The following is a 25,151-nucleotide window of genomic DNA, read 5'->3' as shown; positions in this document are numbered from 1 at the left end:
TACTTTAAAACCAATGCTAAGACATTTTTTGAAAATCATTGCTTCTTACAGCTAATTGATTATTTCTAGAATCAATTTCCTTCTTTTAAAGTTAGTAATTCCTTCAGAAAGAAACTGTAAGAGGCAAATTATCTAATTCTTCATGTGACATAAAATATCTTCATTTCCTTTTATTCTTAAATGATAGTTTGCATGTAGATTTATAACTGTTCTTACTTTTCCCTCAACATTTAAATATATTTTTCTTCTGTCTTCTTGCATCTATTTGACTAATTAGAACTCTGCTACTTGTCTTATTGCTGTACCAGCTTGGATAATATGTCTTTCCTCTTTGGCATCTTTAAAGATTTCCTTTTGTGCTTGCATTTCTGTTTCACTGTGAAGTGTGTACATGGGCCTGGCTCTTTCTTCAGGCCCCATTTTGTTCTATGTACCTGCATTATTTTCTATTGTTATCTATTTGGCTATTACCTCTCCTTTCTATTCTCTCCTTCTGGAACTCCTGCTTTAGAGTTTTAAAGCTTTAGAGCTTACAATTAAGTCCCTGATCATTTTTTAATTACTTTTTTTATATGGTGCGAGCACAGTGGTATTTTTTAAGATGGCTACCACCCAGAAAGGTCTTATCTAAGCATTAAAGATCTTACAGTACAATGGCATGATTTGAAGTCACTATTCAAAATTGTTATCACAGCAATATTAGGTGAAATGAGATGCCAGTCCCTCCTTGATGTTTTGATCTCTCTAAAAAGCATGGAATTATAAAAGCTCAGTTCAGAGATAGTGATTCCTTCGCATACTTCCAGTTTTTCTGTGGATAACAGAACTAAAAGGAGCCTCACGTTGCACCTTTGATTCACAATAAGGAGGCAGAATTGAAGCCCCAGAACTGAACAGCTCAGTGAGCTTTAACTTCAGTCACTAGAATGATGCAGGAATAAAACCTCATTTACACGGGCTGACTTCTTACAGTGTCCTGATGCAGTCTTGTTTCAAATCTCACTGCTGTGATGTGCAAGAAATGAAGGGAAGTAATAAATTGGGCACTTTCTTACCAAAAATCATTGGAGGTTTGTTTGAAATTTAGATGTATTGACTGGGGACTTGGCACTTTCTTACCAAAAATCATTGGAGGTTTGTTTGAAATTTAGATGTATTGACTGGGGACTTTTATGATTTATAATATGGAAATCCTAGTATGTACTTCTTCTCTGCACTTCTCAATACATTACAATATCAGGAGGAAAAAAGAGAGGGAAGGAGGGAGGGAGGGAGGGAGGGAGGGAGGGAGGGAGAGAGAGAGAGAGAGAGAGAGAGAGAGAGAGAGAGAGAGAGAGAGAGAGAGAATGAATGAGAATGAATGAGAGGCGTGACAGGAAGAGAGGAAATCCAGAGAAGAGATGGGAGGACATGGAAACTGAGGTGAAAGGAGAATCAGAACAAGACCGGAGGGGCACAAAATATTATTGTCCACCTGTATTAAAAAGCATTTAGTTTGGTAACTAAAAACATGAGCTCAAATGAAATTTAAGAGAAAAATCAATCTAAATATATGTAGAAGTATTTATAGTGTCTCAATCCTAGTAGTAGTTTGCAACAGAAAATTATATAATCAGGACCTTAGGATACTTATCCATCTTAAAATGTTAATCAGAGAAAAAATGAAATCTGAAAGCAAAGGCATTCCAGCAGGAAGCAGGGTCATTAATGGAGTGCGGCCCATAGCGTCCAGCCCTCTAAGCCTTGGATGAGCTGAGGGCGCCAGGGTGGCCAGGCCCTGAGGCAGCTACAACCCTCATGCTGCCTATGTCCTCACCCTTAGGGAGTCCAGGGTCCCTTCTGGCTCCTACTCCAGCTCTGTGGGCAGCTGCTGAGCACCCACAGGCCCCAAGGATATGATGTCATTGGACCAAGGAGATGGCGGGCCCAGAAGGATGGCAGTGGCCCCAAGGCAGGTGGGCTGTGAGGTGCCTCAGAAACAGATGCTGGGCCCTGGCCGGTTTGGCTCAGTGGATAGAGCATTGGCCTGCAGACTGGGGGGTCCCGGGTTCGATTCCGGTCAAGGGCATGTGCCTTGGTTGCGGGCACATCTCTAGTAGGGGCTGTGCAGGAGGCAGCTGATCGATGTTTCTCTCTCATCGATGTTTCTAACTCTCTATCCCTCTCCCTTTCTCTCTGTAAAAAATCAATAAAAAATATATATTTAAAAAAAAAAGAAACAGATGCTGGAAGGGGCAGCTCAGTGTGACTGGAGCTCAGCCACTTCAGCCTCAGGACACGGAGCCACGCAGATCCTGGACCTGGACTGACCCCTAGGTCAGTGAACCAGACGCCAGCCCATTCCACCCCTCCTGACCTTGACATGAGAAGAGAGACAAGGGAGAACAGCATCCCATGTTTGGCCAACAGGGAGTGCCCCCAGCCTTAGGGAAGATTTATTGGCCATTTATATAGACCTGTGTATAATATGAAACAGCTGCTCTCAAGATTCCCCCATCTTTTTAAAGGAAAACGCTGTATTAAATAATTGAAATTTGCTAAGAGAATGAACTTAAATGTTCTCATCCCACCAAATAAGTAAATGAGTAAATAAATAGTTTGAGGGATGTGTTAATTAACTTGATGGGATGGGTCCTTTCACAATCCATAGGTATGTCAAATTGTCATGATGTACACTTAAATATCTTACAGTTCTGACTGTCAATCACACTTCCATAAAGCTGAAAAAATTTTGTCTGATTTTGTCACATCTGGGCCTTCTAGATGTAAAGAAATTCTGACATGTGATAGAAAAATCCCATGTCTTGAAAATACCTTTTTGAAAAAAAAAAAAGTCATAGGAAATAAATGTCTTCTGAAAATGACTTGGAAATTGAATTTTCAGCCCAGCTCTAGTGCCCCCAACCTGGCCCACACCTGTGCAGTAGGTTAGAGGAGGTGGAGCCAAAGGCCGTGAAGAGGAGCAGAGTGCTTCACTATGCACACTGCTCCCGCTCAGGAGGCATTTTCATGTCATGCCCACCTTCTCTTTTGTACATTTTATTCTTCACAACTCCATAGCTAGTTAACAATGCTAAACAGTTTTTTAAGCATATCTGTAGATATTGTGAAGTGCCTGTTTTATGTTTCAAGGAGGGACGGTAAAATGGCACATTTTAGAAATATCCTTTGTTAAAATACACATGCAATTTGTCTTTTGGAAATGGAGTGACCAAACCACCTCTTTGAGCAGGGCACAATGTGTGTGCACTGGCTCAGGCCACGAGGGAGAAGGGAGTGAAAAGGGCGGCACACCAGAGGTTTTCGGTTGTTTTGGGGTGTTTTTAAAGACCTTTTATTGATTTTTATAGGAAGAGGCAAGGAGGGAGAGAGAAAACCATTGATGTGAGAGCAAAATATTGCTCAAAACATCAATCGGCTCCCCTTCGAGGGATAGAGCCCACAACCCTGGCAAATGCCTTGACTGGAAATCAAACTGGCAACCTTTTGGTGTACCAGAAGATGCTCAACCAACTGAGCCACACTGTCTAGGCACCAGTGGTTTTATAGTAACACAGTATGAATCACTGTCCTGTATGTTCTGTGCATTTTGTTTTATTTTGCTGTGTATATAACACACGAATGCATTCTAATATTATAACTTCTAGATGTTAAAGAGGTTGCCAGTGTATGACAACCATGGAGTTAGTAAACTGTTTTGGGCATTTTGTGTTACAATTTATAGGAAAGACTGTCTTCAGAAAATGACTTGGAGAGGTGAAATTAAACTAATCTGCAAGCATTATACTTATACTTGTCCACATAGTAAACACTAGACATGTTGAAGGGGAAGTGTTAAATAGAAGAGAAAATTGTGTAGTTGATCATGATAGGCTAAAATATTTCTAATCCTGCCCTAACCAGTTTTGCTCAGTGGATAGAGCATCAGCCTGAGGACTGAAAGGTCCCAGGTTCAATTCAGGTCAAGGGCATGTACCTTGGTTGCGGGCACATCCCCAGTAGGAAGTGTGCAGGAGGCAGCTGATTGATGTTTCTCTCTCATCGGTGTTTCTAACTCTCTATCCCTTTCCCTTCCTCTCTGTAAAAAAATCAATAAAATATATTTAAAAAAATAAAATAAAATATTTCTAATCCTTATGATTCACAACATGTTTTATGTTCATGGATCCAAATGAAACTATATTTTATCCTTTGCATGAAGCCTTTGCTACATTGCCAGCTCACACCAAAGGCCACTCACAGAGTACTCTTGTGTGTGCGTGTGTAAGTGACCTGGGTGGTGGCCTGTGGCTTGGCATGAAACCTGCTTCTGATCCTGCTTCTGATCCTGGTCTTTGTGCTGCATAGGATGAGAGGGTGGGGGTGGGGGGAAGGGGCTCGGGTGTTCTTTCGTTTTGAAGATCAGCAAACTCTTCTAAGGGTTGTTCTGTCCTGTCTCTTCATTCCTACTCCCCTGCTCTTTAACTTTTTTCCTCTTCCTTCTGAAATGCCAGGGAGGTTTGAGAAGGAGACCGCATGGTCTTGGAGGAAGCCAGCCATTCTCATTCCATTGCTTCTTCAATCCAGACCTGCTTTGTCTTCCATGGAGGCCACTTGCCGGCACCAAAAGGAATATTAGGAGCTTTTAACTCTTAACTACGACGATGCTGTGTAGGTCACCGCAAGCAGCAGTACCCTAACTAGATTCCTCACTTTTAAAATTAAGGTGTTACTAGTGGTTTAATCTGTTTAGAACAGTGTAATTAAAGTTGTATGAACAGAAAAAAAGAAATCTTCACATTCTCTTAACACCACGTTAACATTCTGGAAACTGCGCATCATTCTTTTCAGTGGATAAAACATTTAAAGCCAGAACTGTACGAGAATATCCAGATTCCCGGTAGCTGGTTTGCTGCCACAGAGACCTCAAAACCAGATGTTCCCAGCAATGCAGTGCGGAGATCACACAGTGCATCAAAGGTCTCCGCTCCCCTTGGTCCACCTCCGGGGAGCCTTTCATCATCAAAAATAGCTACGCTCACTTGAGCCCTCTTTAATGTTTATACTTTTGATGTCCTGGCTTGTTTTATTGTCACTTAAAAACAATATTTAAAACACAATTATTTTGCAAAAAATCAAAACAAAACACAGAGAAGACAGCCAAGGAAATGGGACCATTTGACAGTTCTGTGGGACGTGACTCTGAGACTCCCTGGAGCTCTGGCCCAGTTTAAGGTGCCAACCTCAAGCCAACACAAGCCTCAAGAGCACACCAGGTGAGGCCGTGGCCTCCTCTCAGGTGCTTTCCTGAACACTTGTGGCATTTGCCCCATGGAAAGAAACAGGCAGGCCGACATTGTTACAGATTAAATGTTCAGGCCATACCAGTGAATGGAGAGCAACTATAAAATACTTGTTCAGGGCAAATCAATACCTGAAGGGGGAAGTCAGAAGGGACACCTGCATACTTGGGTCTTTCCTCTCGTCCTCATCTCTCTGGCCAGCGGCCCCTTTGCCAGTTTTCCTCTTGGTTTAATAGGTCTTTGGGAGGCCGGGGGTGGGGGGAGGGGGCTGAGGACTTCCACCGTAGTCCGGGTTTTGCACAGCCCCTGGCTTCAGTGGGAACCCAAGTGCTGGTGGAGCAGCAGTGTGATGGGGCTGGAGGGCCCAGGGAGTGGGAGGAGGGCCTGGGGGCTGCATGGCAGTTTATCGGGCTCCCCACCAGGTGCGTTTGGGATGGGGAGAGAGGGTGTTTCCCCTCCTACCTCCCCAGCCCCTATTCAACCTTTGATTCACCAAGGAAGGGAGGGTAATGCAACTAGGGGTAGGATGGGGAGCACAGCACGGGCCTCAGCCACTATCAGACCCCACTGCACAGGGCCCTTCCCATGTCCGCTTGGTAGGCTTCGGTTTTGTGTCTTCGTCCTCCGAGGCACTGCTGGAGCCAGACTTTTGCAGAACTGGGGCCTGTGTGGCATCTTTCAACTCCAGGGGCTGCAATGAGCTGCTTCTCGCCGGCCCATGGGTGGCTTGGAGAAAGAGGCCCTGTATTCCTTGGCCCGGAGAAGAGGTCCCTGACCTTCATTGTGTGGGTTCATCACAGCTCTCCTGGACTTGCTGCAGAGCCTGGGGAACTGGGGCCTGGCTAAGAAAGTTTCACTTGGTGTTGGTCAGGTTGAAAGGCAGGTTGTCCACGTGCTCCAGGGTCTGCTCCAGAGCCACAGGCCCAGCTTGCTGCTGGAGCCCCTCAGGCCCCACCTCTTGTGTGGGAGGCTGCTGTCCTTGATGAGCAGGGGCTTTATGTGATGGGACAGCAGCTCTCCTGCTTCATGCACCCACGTCACAGGATGCTGGTGGTGAACTGGTCGTGGGGGCAGCAGGGCTGGCTCAGCGCCATCGTGGCAGTTTCCTCGCTGGGCTTCTCTCTCTGGAGCTGAAACAGAAGGCAGGACGGGGCCTCTGGGTGCTCCTTGTATTTGAGGTGCTGCTGAGGTGCTGCAAGTTGGTCTCTAGGGCTATGTTGTGGGCCAGGAAGAGCTTCCAGGCACAGTACTGCTCAAAGGTTTCCCAGTCTAGGCTCTGGATGAGTATGTTAAGAGCTGAGTGTTTTGGAAACGTGTCCAGGTTCCCCATCATCACACGGCAGATCAGCTCCTGGAGCTATGCAGAGTCAATAATGGCCACGTCCATGTTCAGCAGCTGCCTGAAGGTCTCAAGGTCTCACCCGGAAACTCTGTGTAGATGGAGGGTGTGAGGTAACACAGCAGCCACATTTTGTCCTCCTGACAGGCCTTCATGTCCATCATTAAAAACGTGTGTCCTAGCCAGTTTGGCTCAGTGGATTGAGCGTCTGTCTGCCTGCAGAATGAAGGGTCCCAGGTTCGATTCTGGTCAAGGGCACATGCCCAGGTTGTGGGCTCAATCCCCAGTGGGGGGTGTGCGGGAGGCAGCCAATCAATGATTCTCTCTCATTGATGTTTCATCTCCCTTCCTCTCTGAAATCAATAAACATAAATTTAATTTTTTTTTTAAAAAAGGTGTGCAGATTGCCCTCCTGAGTGGCCTGGGAAAGTGACCTATACAGGTTCATTTTCCCTATAGGTGTTCTGGCCCTCCAGTAGTAGAGCAAGTGGTAGCCAATCTTGGACTGCTTCTAATATAGCTCAGCGAGAAGGTCCAGAAGCAGGGAAAAGCTGCTGTTGTCTTCCTGCATCTGGCATAGGTTCCTAAATATTTCATAGAGAGGCTTCTCCACAGATTCTTCCAGGGACTCCTCCATGACCTCCTCGGGCAGCACCTCCCCTCGGAAGTGGGCCTTGAGGAGCTTCTATAGACAAGTACCCAAGGGCAGACAGCAAGTACCCAAGGGAGACCAAAGTCTCCTTCCAGGACCTGGTCCACAATTCCTGCAGGGCCTCGCTGGGCCTCTGTATCACTGTCCTTCTTTAGCTGGAGCATTTTTTTTCTCTTAGGGACTCATCCCACAGGTCAAGGAAAGGGGTGATATCAACTATCTCCTTTACAACTATCTCCTTGACGGGGTGGGAATGAAACTCTCTCCTCTTTCTTTTGATGCTGAGATCCTCCCCTTCATCACGGAAGGCTGCTTCTGCATTGCCAATGTAAATCTCATCCTTGTCTGAGACATGGTTGTCCATCTCCATGGAAACTGGCTCCTCACTTTTGATTTCCACAGGTGTGCTGAGTAAACTGCAGAACTCAGGAAGCTTCTCCCTCAGCATGGACACAGCTCCTTATCCAATTTAGGGTTGTCAGACTGGGGAGCCAAATGCACCAAGACCCATTTCTCCACAATGTGGTTGATAGAGGAAAAGACACCCTGTCCCCCGGGGCTCTCCAGTGGTGGACAGAAGTTGGGAATGATGCGGTACATGAAATCCAGGAGTGTGGCAGTGATGGCTGGTGGGGCTTCATGGAGTGAGGCATGACAAGGAAGGCTGGCTCTATGTTCATACTGTTATCTTTGTGTAGGCTAAAGTCATAAAACAAAGCCACTGAGCATTTGAGGCAGCGACACTTGACGGGCATGTTGTCAGCAGCCAACGAGTGGTGGCCCATGGGACAAGATATCTGAACTCAGCACTTCACTAGAAGGGTGGACAACCCCACCGATGTAGTGAATGGGGTCAGAGTGCAGAGACTGACTGTCTGGGGTTAAGAGGTACCAGTGCTGGAACCAATCCTGGTAGTATTTTTGATGACCAAACCACACCGAGGGGGTCATGAAGAAGAGCTTAGGCTTCATGTCTGGGTTTAGAAGACATGTTAGACATTTTCTGGATGTTCTTGATTGAAGAAGCTACAGGATACCTGTAAACTGAGGACTCAAGGCCTGAGGGTTATGGATAATATCTTTCCAAAGTAGTCTTAGGAGGTTCCAGCCAATCATCAAATATTCCATGACCCCTTCCGAAGCAGTGAGATGCAGAAATCCACCTCCTTCTGCAGGGCGGGGAGCTGGGCATCCTAAAGTGGTCCATGGGCCACGGCAATGAGGGTGCTGCTCTTCAACACCCAACCTCTCTGCTCCATCAGGGTGTACAGAACACTGCTAACCAGATATCTTCTTCCATAACATCCCCACCAGCAATCTGCTTCAGGAATGCCATGCAAACACCATCGGCTCCCAGAACCCCACTCTTCACTAGTTCTCATACCAAACACACCAACTGAGTATGGCAGGTGCCCTGCAACTTCAAGGGCTTCTCTGTAAGCATCTGGTTGATTTTATTCAAGACAATATTCATGCTGTCACAACAGAGTCAAGTCCCAGTAACACTTCTGGGCTTGCGCAGGTTCAGTGAGGACATGGGTGAAGAGCCACGGCAAATTTCCTCATGCTGAGATGGGGGGCAGGGGTTTGCATACTAGGCATTAAGGGCATCATTAGCCTCACTCTCTGAGACACCAGAGTTGTAGATATCACAATTGCTCATGTATCTCTCCAACCTCTCCTCTAACTAATCCTCGGCATCCAAACTGATTGAAAGTAGCCGCCTCCCCTTCCTGGGGCTCTTGCTCCTGCTCCTCCTCCACCTTCCAAAGCAGCAGTCACCACTGCCCCCTTCCCTTCTGTAACTCCATGGCTGCAGCCAGGAGATGGGAAAAGGCCAGGGAGTGGATGGGTGGCCAGTCCTAGAAATGCGGAACTCTGGGTTATCAGGGACTGGGGCAACAGGGATTAGTGGGGGAGGAGAGGGAGGGTCCCTGACCTCTCCATTCTTGGCTCCTGCCCGAAAGGCCACTCTGTGGAGAAGGTGAAGGCCAATGGCTCTCTAGGTCCTGCCTCTGGAGGGGCAGCGCTGAGGAAAAGCCCTTAGCTCCTAAGTATGTGGGGTCAGGGTCTGCGCCCCCATGGGGAGGGGAGGAGAGGCTCCCAGCCCTGAAGAAGTGGAAAGTGAGCCCCTTCTGGCTTCTGACCCTAAGAGAAGTAGGGAAAACCCCACGTTTTTGCCTCAGGAGATGAGCAAAAGAGGAGTCTTAGCTTGAAGTAGTGGATCAGAAGCCTTCCTGCCTGATCTGTTTGGGCAGCGAGGTTCCTTTAGATCCGCACCCCTCCGCCTGCCCCCCCTCCCAGAGTGAGGGCGAGGCAATAAATGCTACAGGAGGGCACCGATGACCAGCTTCTCTCTACACCACACACAGGCACCATGGTGGAAAGGGGAGGGGAGGCTGAGGGCGACAGGGAGGAGGAGGCCCTCTTTAATTTTAAAAATGAAAATGTATACCCATCAGGCATATGTTAGAGTTTTCTGAGGGAGAGAAACTAAGATAACTTTTGCAAATTTCCTTTTTTTAAAACCAATTACAAAGTGATTAGATTACAAAAATCTTAAAATTCATTTCATATTAATAAAACATAATCTACCAAGTAATTACCAAGTGCCTAAATATTATGCTAGATATTTAGAACTCTTTGCTACAATTAAAAGAGACACATGCATACACTTAGGGTTGTATAGATGTATTTTTCCTCTTCTGACATATGTCACTACTGTATCACCTTTGATAACTTTTATTGAGAACTTTTCAACCCAGATTGTGTCTGCACTCAATTCGGTGTTTGATGAAATTGGCACTTAGGTTTAAAACAACCACATTCACTGTATTTTTTTATTCTGTACATGAACAAATCTACCAATCATATTAGTTTCCTTTTAAGATAGAGAACATTTTTATTTTATTTTGACTTGATAAATGCAAAATATTTTAATAACTGAGGGAGGAAAACAGCTGATGCTTATAAACTGTTATTGAATACTAGAGGCCCGGTGCACAAAATTCGTGCACTGGGTGGGGGGGGTGGCCCTCAGCCTGGATTGCGAGAGGGCAGAGGCCAGGCTGAGGGAACCCACTGGTGCACAATTGGGGCCAGGGAGGGATGCAGGAGGTTGGTCAGCCAGGCAGGGACCACAGGAGGGCTCCAGGGTGAGTCCGGCCCATCTCACTCAGTCCCGATCGGCCAGACCCCAGCAATAAGCTAACCTATCAGTCTGAGCATCTGCCTCCTGGTGGTCAGTGCACCTCATAGCAACTGGTCGACTGTCTGCCCCCTGGTGGTCAGTGCATGTCATAGCGAGTAGTTGAGCAGCCTTAGCATTCATTAGCGCATTACGCTTTGATTGGTTGAATGGCCGACCAGATGACTGTACACTTAATATATTAGGCTTTTATTATATAGGATTATCCTGTTTGGTATATATTATTTCACTCTCACAAACCCTTATAAGATTAAATAATGTCCCCAAAGTTATATAAATAGGATTTGAAGCTACAAAGTCTAGCTCGAGTCAAATGTCCAATCACTATGCTATACATTTCAACCTCTCCAGGACTGAGTGCATATATAGGGGTATTGCAAAGAATTAGCATTAATTACAATGAACTAGATGTAACTAAGGGTAAATAAAGGCAAAAGTGTGAACCTGGCAGTTCCTGACCTCCTTTTCCAGGCTGTGTTTTGCCCTGAGGAGTAGTCTATGTCCAGGCTCTCAATACAGCAACCTGTGTTGCTGAGACATATAAAATGTATCCATGCTCGCAAAACAAACAAACAAACAAACAAAACAATTGGCCTCCCTATTCGCCATATGTCAAAAGCATTTGCTAATTATCACAACAAAAATATGAGTAAATTCATATTATTTTCAAATTTTTATATTCCTTCTAAATCAGTATGTTGTAAAAGTGTTGAAATTAACAAAAAATCTTACTTGAGCATTAATTTCTTACTGGTTTGCCACTATTGCCATTAAAAATAAATGAGTAAAAATACAAAGTGAAATTTTCCAGCATTCATTCTTTGTTTATTTCTAAGGAAGTAACAGTCACTTTCATTCCTTAAATATCGTTTGCATTATGAAATTCCTTTTTTATAGCTGGAACCTCTTCCTTGAGTTTCATCTCTCACTGCCTAATGGAATTCTTTATCTGGGTACCTAGCATGCTTTCAAAATTAACATGTCACCATTACTGAAGGTTCTAAGTCTGTTTAGATTAAATGTATTCTCAAAGCTCATATAAGACTGCATGACTCAGGATAAAAGTTTAAATGATAGATTTTCTGAAAAAAATTTAGATGTGATCATGTTAGTCATCAAATACTAAATCACTAAATTTAGAACTCATTTAATCCACCTGCTTCATTTTCCTGATAAGGAAGGAGACTCAGACCCTGAGAGAAAATATTACTTGTCCAAGATCATCATGAATTTGTTGCTGAGCTGCAACTAGAGTCTTGAATCCTAATTTTTTGTAATTGCTGTTATCTTTGTACTAGTTATACTATGAGCCAGCCACAGTCACTATTTTACTTGCATTATTTCCTTTAATGCTTACCTGCAATGTAAGTATAATTATCCCCCATTGCAAATGAGACCGGTAAAGCTCAAGGACTGATTTATGCACTGGAAGAGTCAGATTTTGAAACCACGTATGTTTCATTTCAAATGCCCTGGCTTTAGTCAGCTTCTGTAGACCAATGTTCCTTCTGTGACAACCACTTCCCTCTTATCAATGCAAATTGCATAAATATAGATATTCCTTTGACCAGTTTAACCATGAAACACTTCAGGATGTAGGGCTTCCCCCAAAAGAAACAATGTATTAAAATGTGTTAACAACCACACATGTTATACAAATGCTATGAATCCTCAAGTAGTCCCAATTTGTAAAAAAAAGTCTGCAAAGCATAAGGTAGCCAATAATTATATTGTGCTTTGTATTCTATTTGTCAATAATTATATGCCATATGTTTGGGTCCTATTAAAGATACCCAGTGTCTCCTTTCCTAAGTCACCAAAGATATTATCACTATAGATCAGCACCTTTCAAACTTAATTTCATGATAGCACAAATTAAAATATTTTGGTGAATGTCAAAAAATCTCAAAAATAATTCACTTAGTTCACTTACATTTTGGGAATCTGCATATTCTGTATATTAATTTAAATTTGGAATGGCTCAAGAAGAAACATAAAATAAGTTTTATACTTATATTACAATTCTAAGTAATGATAGGGGAAACGATGTGATTAAATATTAAAGGGCCAAAATACTAGGAAGAATTTAAATAAGTAATAAGCAATATACAGTTCCTCACTTACATAAAATCAAAGAGTTGAAATAACTACAGAGGCAGCTGTGAAAACCTCTATATAATCCTAGATTGATGTAGCCCTGAACCAATGAGATAATATTAAAAATCTTGTCCAATAGCAGTCCAATTTAAGCAGTTACTATAGCTATGAATAAGCAATTACATATTCCCCATTATGGCCAAAATACATTATGTGGGCAATTTTTCAGTAATCCAATTTATCTCATTAAGACAACCTTCATATTTAAAAATCAGGTAAACTCTTGTATGGTTATGCCATGAATAATAAAGCACCAACTATTTCTCAAAAATGTCCTTTCCATACTTTCTTTATGTAGGTTTCCTAAGGTTAGACAACATTCCCTCTCACCTGAATTATTGTATTAAGCTGCTATTGTTGTTGTTTCAATTTTAATGGGTCTCCCTATGGCCAACCTCATCAGTCCCCCATTACCCTTGAATGACTTCTCATCACCTTGAGAATAACTAAAAACCCCAGTTTGGGCTCTGACCAATGCCTTTGTCTTTAGCCATGCTGCTCACTGTCTCATGGGAAACCTGTTTTCCAGCCATATTGAATTCAGTGCTATTCCCAGACCCAACATTACTCTCTCTCCTTCCATTTAATGTGACATCTCCCCTCAACAGATAGCTTCTCTTTCCTTTCATCATATGGTTGACTTCTCCTTTGAAACCCTGCTCATACTTTCTTTACTCCAAGTAAATCTTTCATTGACCTTCCCCAAGCTGAGCTACTCCTCTATGCTCTCTTTGCAACATTTACCAAACCATTTAGTCTACAGCGGCATTTACTATCTCCCCACCCAGAACAATCTCTTGAGACCAGAGACTATCTAACTCATCTTTGTGTCCCAGTATCTAGCTGAGTGGAACATGTGAAATGTTCAAATGACTTTGTTGAAAAGGTGAGTAAATAAAATAGAAAGGTGTTTTCCCAAAGTGCCTGATCAAAATAATCACTTGGATGCTAATTAAAAAATGCAGATGCCAAGCTAATCTCCTGGAGATTCATATTGGCAAGTTTGGATTGGGGCAAAAGATTTTCTATGTTTATCAAATATTTCAAGTGATTTCATGAGGATGAACAAGGAAATGGGAGAATTACTGTAGTCATTTAGTCATGAGAGATAAGAAAAGTTATGTTTTTGTACAAAATAGCTCTGTCCTTGATTTACCTCTCTTTGAGGAATCCATGGGGACCTTTATCTCCCCCTTTACAAGTTACCTATCTGTGCTATGCAAGTAAAAACAAAACAAAATTACAGTTTTTCATCATATATAAATGAGGGTACGAAGATAATCTATCCTTAGCTCAGAATATAAATTTAGCAATGGGCTTGGTTATTACTTCAACATTGTTTTTATTTCTTCAGCCAGTGTTTTCAATGTGGCCTAAAAATGTCATGACTCAGAGTAGTTATTTGTAGAATTGCTTCAAAATATTATCTAAACCACTGTAATTTCACACCTGGCATTGAAACGACCAGGTTCGCCTAAAGAATTCCACTTACTGGGCGATTATACAATACTCCCTAGAACTAACAGTGAGTAATGTTTTATTCTTTAACTCTAGGAACACAAACTTGTTCAAAGGGAAGATTGTGCCCCATGTCACCACCTACTTAACATACCCCCCTCCTTATTTCTTCCAATAATCTTTTTTACTCTGCCACTCAATAGAAACTTTTCTTTTAAAGTTTACTAATAATTTCTGAATTGCCAAATCTGACAAACTCTGTTGGGTGCCTGGTAGCCTCTGTACTAACTAAGAAAAGTAATCCTTTCTTCAACACTTGTTCCTTGTTGGATTATTTGTTTTTCTACTTCTCTCCTTGCTATTTTTGGGTCTCCTTTTCTAATTTAATCTTTTGCTTCTGCTACTAAATATGTTTGGTTCCATTTTGGGAGCTAAACTCATTGATCTAGCAGTTAAGTTCTTCTAAATTTGAAAAACTATTCAGGTCTTATCACACAAAACTCTTCTTCCTGTGTCCTATGGTCTAGACCAGCACCAGTCACATGTGGCTTTTAAATTAACTAACATTAAGTGAAATTAAAAATTCATTTCCCTAGTCACACTATCCACATGTCAAGTGCTCGGTAGCACTTGTACAACACATTTATAGAGCATTTCCATCATGACTAAAAGTTCTGCTTGGCAGTGCTATCTAGGCAGCTGGACTACTTGACTTTCTCACCTCTAAACCTTAGCCCCTTTAACTCCCTCTACCTGGAATGTTGTCCACCAACCATATCTCTTCCTATAGAAATTTGACCCTTTATTCAAAATTCAGTCTAAATATTTATCTCTCTCTAAAAATCTTTATTGATCTCTGTAGCTAAAAGTGTGGCAGCTCTACTATAAACTCCCAAAGTTCTTTGTACAAGTCTTACCCATGTTGCTTTGCTCTGTCATTGCCAGTAAGAATGTCTGCTCTTCCTAGCTAGAGATTAAAGTGTTCAAAGAGCTGATATTTGCTAACTGTCAATGAATGTTTGCAATATGCTAAGCTAAGTGCTTGATGTTTCTCAGATCCTCCTCCTGAGAAGTGTATGGTGTTATACCATAATAACATTAAGGAAACTGGGATTTAAGATGAAGTGATTGGCCAAATGAAGCTTTCAAGAAGGGAAGTGATTCCTTAGGGTTACAGTGGCGAGCCCTGAGTCAGCCCAGGTTGGTATAACTTCAAAGGTTTTTATTGATTTCAGAGAGGAAGGGAGAGGGAGAGATAGAAACATCAATGATGAGAGAGAATCATTGATTGGCTGCCTCCTGCACGCCCCCTACTGGGGATCGAGCCCGCAATCCAGGCATGTGCCCTTGACCAGAATCGAACCTGGGACCCTTTGGTCCTCAGGCCAATGCTCTATCCACTGAGCTAGGGATCAAAGTCCATACTCTTAATCACAGGGACACACTGCTTCCTCCATCTCATGCCCACCCCATGTGCTTTGTAATACTAGGCATAACTCCATTGTTGAATGAGTGAATGGATGAGCAATGCCTTATATGTATTAGGTAATTTACAGTTCATAAAACTTAACAGCAATAATTTATTTCCATATGATTTCCCCAACAGCTCTAGGCAGCTCTGCAGGAAACCTTACCTCCATTTCAGAGAGGCTGAGAGAGTCCAAGGCCTCCTGAAGTTCACAGTGCTATGTAGTGACCGAGATAGAACTTTAAGTCCATGCCTTCTGCCTCTAAGTTCCATCAGCCAGGTTCAAAACTCATCGATAATCAATAAAGACTCAAAGTGTTTTATCTCAATATACTTTTTTCTACTTGGCCATTTTATTTTTTTAAAAAAACACATGATAATGAGGTTTAATTGTTTATGGGAGGGGTAGAGACAATTTAGTTATTTTTCAGTGCTGGTTAAATAGCCACACATTTAGATCTTTATCATATTGTTTTTGCCCTAACCCCATTAAAATAACTTGCTTAGATTAAACAAAATTCTGGGAATGTTAATTAGCAATTTAGCTATGAATATGCTTGATTATTTTAAGTCTACTGAAAATATGCATGGGTCTTATCTGTAATTATATCTGCATGTTCTTTTTTCTCTCTTTTTCCTTCAGGAAAGTCATTTAAAATGCATTTGGGAAATATTTGAAAAAAATTAATTCTATTACTCTTATTTTCCAGAATTTTCCAGTGTTTTATGGCTATAATTATATTTTTCTTCTCAAGGCAAAGCAATATATCACAACATCCATTATCATGTGTGTTGACAAAATGTGAGATTCAAGGAAGTAATTTTATATCCATTAAATAACAGAAAAATTGCCCTAGCCCGTTTTGCTCAGTGGATAGAGTGTTGGCCTGCGGACCAAAGGGTCCCGGGTTCGATTCCAGTCAAGGGCACGAGGTCGGTTGCAGGCTTGTCCCTGACCCAGGCCCTGGTTGGACTGCATGCAGGAGACAACCAATCAATGTGTTTCTCTGACATTGATGTTTCCCTCTGTCTTTCTCTCTCTCCCCCACTCTCCATAAAAATCAATGGAAAAATATCCTTGGGTGAGGATTAAAAATAAATAAATAAATAACAAAAAAATCAAGTATATTGTATTTTCTTTATTACATTAATTTTCTCATGTATTTAAACAGTTTTGTATTTTGTCTTATATCAGCAATGGCACTTAAGAGTATTATATTATTTTATATCCATCTTGGAGTCTTTTGTGTTTTTGTATATATGTAAGGTTAGTTAGGGGTGAGAATGGCGGTATTAAACTAATCTATTTGAGTACATTTCTCAGTCATGATGCAGAGTCTTTATTAAAATTATTTTACTAATCTGAAGAGAAGTCTAAAAAGTAATTTGCCCAAGAAAATCCTTCCAGAAAGTGGGAAAGGTCTGTTTCAAACCCATGCCTTCTTCATTTCACAGCCCACAACATTGTCAATAGGAATGACCAAATGGTTGCATGGCTAGCTAGTAAATAAGAGGCCTCTGGGGGAGACACAAATGTGTCCAATACCTACTCACTAAAATGTGTATAAGATGAATAAATAAATAAACAAATGAGTTAGATGAAGCTCCATACACATCAGCTCATTTACGTCCCCACCAAAAGAAAGCATTTTCAAATAAATATTTCAACACTCATAGGACTTTTATAGGATTACTCTTCCCAAGTTCAATAGTCTTAATGCACAAGCAATTTGCTTAAAGTCTATAATGCCCTTGGATTTCAAGTTGAGGAGTCTGATCATCTGGAAACAGAAAATCAAGGATCTGAACTACAGTTAAATAAATAGATTGAACTGAAATTAGTCTCTTACGACTTTAAGTGCTTCCACATAAAGTCCAAGAGATAGAAATAGGAATGATCTTAACTACAACCAAATATTGCCTTAATTCCAAATTTAACTTCTGCAATTTTATCTAATTTACATCGAGGCATGTGGGCCCTCCACTTGGGAAGAGTTCACACCAGTTTAAAACAAATGCATCACAGGAGCAAGACTGCAAACTCAAGTAGTAGCGATGTTTTTATTTGATGTGTTTCATTCCTTGTTTTCCATGCCTGCGGCTACCATACGAACTTGTCTCCAATAACTTTATCACGGACTTTTTTGAAAAGCTTTGTAACTCTTCTCTTTGCCACTTCCCACTTCCACTCTTTCTCCCACTTCCACGCTTCTTACAAATGGCTACTAGAATAATCTCTCCCCAAACAGCTGTTATCACAAACTCAAAACCTATCACAGTTCTCTGAAGCCTGGTATACAACAGACTCTTAAAGTCTTCACCCTTCTCACCATCCTCGTCTCTCCTATCTCCCTGAGATTCTCCACTCGTTTTTTTTAACTTTCTGCCATGCCCTGTATGAAGTAAACTTATTTTCTTATCTGTGATGTTTAGCATGCTAGATCCTAATTTAGAGCTTTAGAACTATATAGAGCTTTGAAAAATATCTTTGCTATATTTTCACATGGGTGTAATATCAGTCTGTGTATCAGTCAGGGTCCCAGAAGGAAACAAGACTTCACCCCAGATGGTTCAAATGAAGAAAGTTTAATGAAGGAATTTATCTACCAAAGTGTAGACAGCATTAAGGAACAAACAAGATGGTGAAGCATCTAGATATTAGCAAATATAAGAAGACAAGATTACTCCTGGGAGGGATGAAGTGACAAAGAGAAGGGTTAGCATTTCCACAGAAGCCTAATTAAACCTGGAGGCATGGCAGAGGGCAGCCTGGAGGCAGTGACAGCCTGAACGGGACAGCAGCACAACCAGGACACAGGATCAGCAGGACCTGCAGGAGAAATGCCCAGACCTGGTCTCCCCTCACACTCCAAAACCTTCACTGCCTCCCCCTGGCCACGCCCAGGATGAAGACAGAGGGGGAGGGAGTCTGGCTGTGCAGTCTCCAAAGGTCAGCTTCCCCAGGCACAGGGAAGACACAGAAAGGTGAGAAGGGATGGGGTGTGGCGAGTGGAGAACACCTGGTGCAGGCCTCAGGCAAGCTGCAGCCCGGTGAGGGGTGGCAATTCCTGGGGTCACCTGCATCTGGAGTGAGAAAACTGTAAGACCTCACTGAACTCACAGCTAGGTGTCACTTTGAGCAATTTTCCTTAGTTAGAGGTTCAGTGTCTTTACCTTTAATATAAGAATGATACAGTGCTCAGTTTATAGAATTGTTCTAAACATCTAGCACAATAAACACTCAGTAAATGTTAATATTATTACTGGCTAGATGAAAATATCCTCTAGTAAAGGATCTTATAATAAAAAAGTGAACCATCAAAGATAAGAATCAAGGAGTGCTAATGGTCACCTTTGTAGCTCACCTCTGCCCCCATCCCCTTGGCCTTCAAAAATATGGCAGGACAGCTTTCGGACTTGGCAGGCAGGCTATTTTATTTTACACTAGTGACTTGGATGCCATTTCTCTTCTTTCCACTCAGTAACAGACGGTGCCCTGGACAGCAGTGACATCTGCAGCCCCAAGGGAGAAGGGTCAGCACAAATTTTAATTTTGCTTTTGGTTTGGGGCTTTACGTACACAAACAGATTATTTTTTTTCTCCCTGTCAGTTTGCATCTAGCTTTGTATCTGACAGCTTTTAATGCTTTATGTATTTAAATCAACCCCAAAATTTATAGCTCCAGGTTTTGCTTATTTTGCTTTATTCCTCTAGTTCAACCTCCTTGATTAACAAAAGGTGAAAGAAAATGTGCAAAAGTATTCAAGCTGCCATTTCTGTATCACTGGGATGTTAGGAAGAGGGCATTCTGCTCTTTTTGAACTTCCTCTCATTATAAAATGCTAACATTTGAATATTTTAAACCATAAGAAACAAGAATACTAAAGATAGCCTCTAAAAATCTGTAGGCAATTTGACTCAAGTAGAAAAAGGAACTTAAAAGCTGAGAGAACATTTATAAAAATTGTCTGTCGTGTTCACTGGAAAGGAATGAAATTCTACACTCATCTCTTCTATGAGAGTAAGAATAAATAAATGAATAGATGGATGGATAGATGATAGATAGATAGATAGATAGATAGATAGATAGATAGATAGATAGATAGAGGCTTTATTCTTAGGAGGTCAAGTGTCTGCACTGGGAACAATTTGATCCTCCTGAGTTCAATTTCAGAGGAATTTCTGTAATAGAAAACTCTCCTGATGTCTGAATGTTATGGATACATTTGGGGTCATAAACATTTCCAAATCAGGCATCCCACAGAGAAAAAGCATCTATCCCTGGGTATATAAAACAGTATCCTCATTACTGAGAAACTATCCAACCTCAGTGGTATTTGTAATTTCCCTATGCCCTGGGCAGTCCTCAAAGGTCAAAGAGAACACTAGAGGCTATGTGTATAAGACAATTAGATCAAAATAGAACTGAGAGCTGGCCTCAGGTAGCTATTTCTAATGGGAGTCAGTCACAGGACAATAAAAACTACAGTTCATGCCCAAATGTTCTCCTTGGTCAAGGAGACACTGACTGGATAAAATCAGAACTCAAGGGTCATTTCTGATTGGCCTTAACCCAAACACCACAGCAACACTCAAGAAGCTTCACCCACAAATGATTACACAGCTAATTTAGGTGTTAGTATTAGACAGATCATTCAAAGCCCCCTTCATCTTCTTAGGCTTCATCGTTCTAGACTAGATAAATGAGCTGAATTTACAACAGTATGTTGAGCCTCTCTTCAACTATGTAATGGATAAAAGGAGAAAGTAAAACAAACTGGGCCTTTTTTTATTTTGATGCCAGAAAGACAAATAGAATGGTCTACAATAATCATTCAGGCCAGTAAATCACATTAACAGCAATTCACTGTGAAATAACTAGATCTATGGAATTTTGGGTCCTGGTGCCTTTCTCTTACCCTGAGACAATTAGTTATTGCAATCAATTCCAGTTTTCTAATCTGTTAAAAAAAAGGGGGTATAGGATAAATCACCTCCAATATTTCTTCCAACTATATAAAAAAGCTATTGTTTTATGTACCAAACAGGATAAAATATGCTTCTATAAAATGTAGGCCTGTGTTCCAATGAGGCTGCACGTTAGGTAGATCTGAAGCAGCCATCTTTGTATGAAAAACTCTCTAATACCAGATAATACTCTCTATCAGCCAGATTCATGCCAATTAAAAAGAATCCAGGTCACAGAAACAAAATAAACCCTTTAAACAAGAAGAGTTCATACCACAAATTATATTGTTGATGTATTTCACACCCATTTGTGGGATATGTATGACAGACAGATAGGTATATAGATAATAAATAGAGATGTAAAGATGACATTTTTCAACTATATTTTCTAAAAAACAGTTGTATAAAAATTTCTACATCCAACAAAAATATAAATATCAGACTAGAAATTACATATATAGTTTAGCAAGAAAAGATTAAAGGTGAATAAAAGTACTTAAGTATATCTGTCATAAGAAATTATACAGTAATACAATGAGTTGTGATTTTTTTCTTTTTTCTTCCTAGAATTTAGTTAAAAATCATTATCCTCATGAGTACTAGTTAACAATATCACATAAATAATTTATTGGTGCTATAAATTAAAAACAAAATACACTCCAAAACTGTATTTAAAATGTCTGAGCTATATAGAAACATTTCCTTAAAAGATGGAGACATGGGAACATTTTGCACAACCAAAAATTGAATGCCATTCACAAGTGGATTAAATAAAGAAAATCAAAGAAAAGAAATTGAACAGCCTGATTGAGTGCATAAACCTTCATCAAAGATAGAAATACGTATATAGGAATTTCATGACTGAACAAAATGCAAACAACCCAAATACTTTTTCAACCAACACCTGGGTTTAGTAGCTTAATAAACCTTCCACTTTATTTTTGTGTTTTTTCATCCTTATCCTCTAGTTTTAAAAAAAGAAACTGGAGCACAGTATTTGTTGAAGAGTTTGGGCACATATTGAGTCGCAGCCCAATCTCTCAACTTCAAAGTCAATTTAGCAACTAGAAATGACACAGGAGAAAAAAGGAGATCGTGTTCTATTGGGGAGAACTGTCTTTCATTACAGTGTAAACTTAATGAATGTACCACATACCAGAGAAGTATTTTAGATTCAGTTATTTATTCAACAAATATTTATCCAGTGTCTTCTAAATGTCAGGCACAGTGGACACAAAGGTGAGCAACAAAGAAACACTCCTAGTCCTCATGGAGCTTTTAATTTAATAGGGGATACACATCAATGAAACAATCCCACACATAAATGTACAACTGATTGGCTATACAAAGGTGAATATAGTGCTCCATGTGGATATTGCAAGGAGATCTGCCCTAGTTATGAAAGACCAATTAAAGGATTTGTTTCCTGTTCCTGGAGTCTCACTTAGGTGAAGGAAGTATTTCCAAGTGTAGAATGTCCTTCTGGACACCCCAAAGTTCTGCCCTATGAGCAGCCACTAACTGTATACCTCTATCTCCAAACTCGACTCTACTTTTCAACTGGCCTTGCTGACAGTGAGCTTATCATGTCATGAGAGATGAATCAACACTTTGGCACAAATCCCACAACATCCAACATCTTCTTCAAACCAAAGCAGCACAGCCTTGGTCCTTATTCATGAGTGATGGTTGCAGCACATGGTTGGTTCTATAGAGACCCCAGAGGGACCCATTGCCCCACCTCCAGCATATTCTTAGAGTGACACACTGAGTGGCAATGAATGAACTCACTAGAGCAGCAGAGTAAAGGACCAAAAGAAGGGAAGGCTGCATTTTGAAAAGGGAGAGAAACATCCTTCTGAAAATGTGTCCAGACAAGGTAGACTAATTCAAGAGACCCGGGTGATGAAAGCCAGGTCGATTAAGATATATATGGTCCATCAGAGTGTCTCAAAAAGGAAATGTTCAATCTGGAACCTGAAGTGAGGATGGGATACACCTGAGAATCAAACCAGGAGAGGCTCTTTTTAAAAGAATTAGAGTTAGATGAAAAAGATCAGTTGGTGATAGATGCCTAAGATCTAGGAAGTGAAACCTGTAACCAACTTATGCGATTTTATAAGAGCAGATTGAATAACGAGATTGTGTGTAGTTTACAAAGGCACACAGTATTTTCCTGGAGATTTCCTTGAAGTAAATATACTCTCAAATTATACTTGTCATGTTAAAATAGTACTGAGCTGCCTAGAGAGCCATTAACCAGGAAAAGGTCCCTGGCCACAGATGGTATGGTCCTTGCGGAGCACTGGGACTTGTGTGATTAAAAACTCATCAGTGATGGAACATGTTGTGTGTGTTTCTGAGAGGAAGAGGAAGAGGTTGTGATGTGGAATTGTGCTGAGTTGACCGTCTTTTGACAAATATTACTTACTGCTCATCATCATCATCATCATCATCCATTGATTACACAAGTCTTTTGTTTATGCTCTTCCAAACTCTGTCTACACTTACCTCCAATACACACCAAAGTTATTAAGAATTGGAAGAACCAATTGTTTGCCCATCCCCATAATCATCTCTCCTAAAAGGGCATTTGCACAGGTACTCAAACCTGCAGCCCTGGGAGGAAGAATGTGAGCCATGCAGCCAGCACAGCATGCTGAAGTGGGGCTTTCTGTCAGTCTAGGACAGTGGTTCTCAACCTTCCTAATGCCTCATGTTGTGGTGACCCCCAATTTCATTGTTACAAATTGAACATAATTAAAGCATAGTGATTAATCACAAAAACAATATGTAATTATATATGTGTTTTCCAATGGTCTTAGGCGACCCCTGTGAAAGGGTCATTTGACCCCCAAGGGGGTCACGACCCACAGGTTGAGAACCGCTGTTCTAGGAGGATGCAGACTGATCCCACCAAGGAATCGGTTAACAGGGACATTTTCTGTCATTAGGCAGGGGGAGAAAGGCTAAACAGCTTTCTGGACTCGACTGAATTAAAGCTTCATACCATTTCATGAAACCCCTCTGGGAAACTTCAAGCCGGAATGCTGGCCATGTATTGAAATGTAAACTAACACTCGTAAAAAAGAGGGGGTAGGTGGGCCTCTTAAACAAATATGAATTACCAGTGTTTGTTTTTCTGCTACTTTGGATCAGTTACACCACTGCTCCCTTTCACAGGTACAAATGCATAAAAGAGGGCTTCCGTTTCATAAAAGCAGCCCAGACAAACAACACTCCTCGGGGTGCTGAACCCAAAGCTGGCAGCCAGCCTGGTCTCTGCGCTCCAGTCTGCTGGTGCTTTTCACTTCCACAGCTATCAGCCCGCTTCAGGCCTGTGCCTTCACTCGGACTAGGGACAAAGAGACCATCACAGTGGAAATCCTCTGTATGCTGCTAATAAGCCTATTTAGAGTCAATGAGAAAGCCTCATTTTGCACCAATAAAAGCCTTCACGAGTTCTACTGAATCAGTAAAACCAAAATGTTTCTGTGTCCTCCCTGTCCTCATTTTACAGCCGTCTGTGAGGGGAAGCTCAGCAAAATGTTGGACACGATGACCTCTAAGTTTCCTTCTTCTCAAAGGTCCTCTGCTTTTCTGTTGGCTAATAGGATTTGAACTCTATTTAAATCATCACACATTCTTATGGATTCCTGAGCCCTTCTTCAGTTTTTGAAAACTCCACTGTGATCTGCTGAATTGGCGTATTTGGAATCTTGGGTCTTTCTGGGCAAAACATTGAATACTACTCTGATCTAGCAGCTAAGCTAATATTGTCTATCTTCTTTCTGAAAAAGATGTGGAAGGAGACAGAGGTAGAGCATGCTCCCACCTCCCACAGCAATACCAGGGAAAGCTTTGGTCACGGGTTCGATTCCTGATCAAGGGCACATACCTAGGGTTGCAGGTTGGATCCCCAGCCCAGTCGGAGCATGTGCAGGAGGCAACCAATCTATGTATCTCTCTCACATCAATGTTTCTCTCTCTTTCACTCCCTCCCTTCCACTCTCTCTAAAAGTCAATGAAAAAAAATAAATCTAGAGACAGGAAAAATTGAATTTAGCAAGAATTCTTAGAGTTAACTCACTTGCCCAAGATCACACAGCTAAAATTCAGTGTTTGAGTATCTAAGCAATGAAGCTGAGCATTTTATTAGACACAGAAAACATAATAGAAACATGTAGTTCTTCTTAGGTCTTACAATTTTAGTTGATAAAAGTGCATGCATTTTGAACAGGTTTTTACTTACTCTGCAAAGAAAAATGCTTAGCTAAATTATTGCCTGTCTGGATGGTAAGTAGCATACTACCTTCATCTGTAAAATAATATTTTAGTAGACTAGAGGGTATTTTGTTTAAAGGAACCCAGAGATGAATTATTTTGATAAATTAAGGCTCACACTCTAATATGTGTGTTTTATAATGCTGCAACTTACAAAGAAATATGTCTCAGTGAAATATTTCTGAAAAGACGTATGGTTGTTTCATTTCATATTCACTGACTGGAAAGTCAGTATTTTAGAAACCTGTGGTGAATCCATTTAATATAAACAATGTGTCTGTGTTGCAAATATTAACCTCCTGATTTATTTTAGAATTTTAATTTTTCCATATCT

At 41.2% G+C, this 25,151-nt stretch overlaps 1 protein-coding gene and 1 pseudogene across 3 annotated transcripts in view; both read right to left on the bottom strand.

Annotated features, from left to right (window-relative positions):
- The window catches only part of GRM8 (glutamate metabotropic receptor 8), a 709,328-nt gene that overhangs the window by 349,704 nt on the left and 334,473 nt on the right, over positions 1-25,151 (bottom strand). The gene's annotated exons all lie outside the window — the stretch shown is intronic.
- LOC102427330 lies at positions 5,830-22,993 on the bottom strand (annotated as a pseudogene).

Source organism: Myotis lucifugus, unplaced genomic scaffold (assembly GCF_000147115.1).
Source record: "Myotis lucifugus unplaced genomic scaffold, Myoluc2.0 scaffold_73, whole genome shotgun sequence".
Lineage (NCBI taxonomy): Eukaryota > Metazoa > Chordata > Mammalia > Chiroptera > Vespertilionidae > Myotis > Myotis lucifugus.
This window is presented reverse-complemented; position numbering and strand designations above follow the sequence as displayed.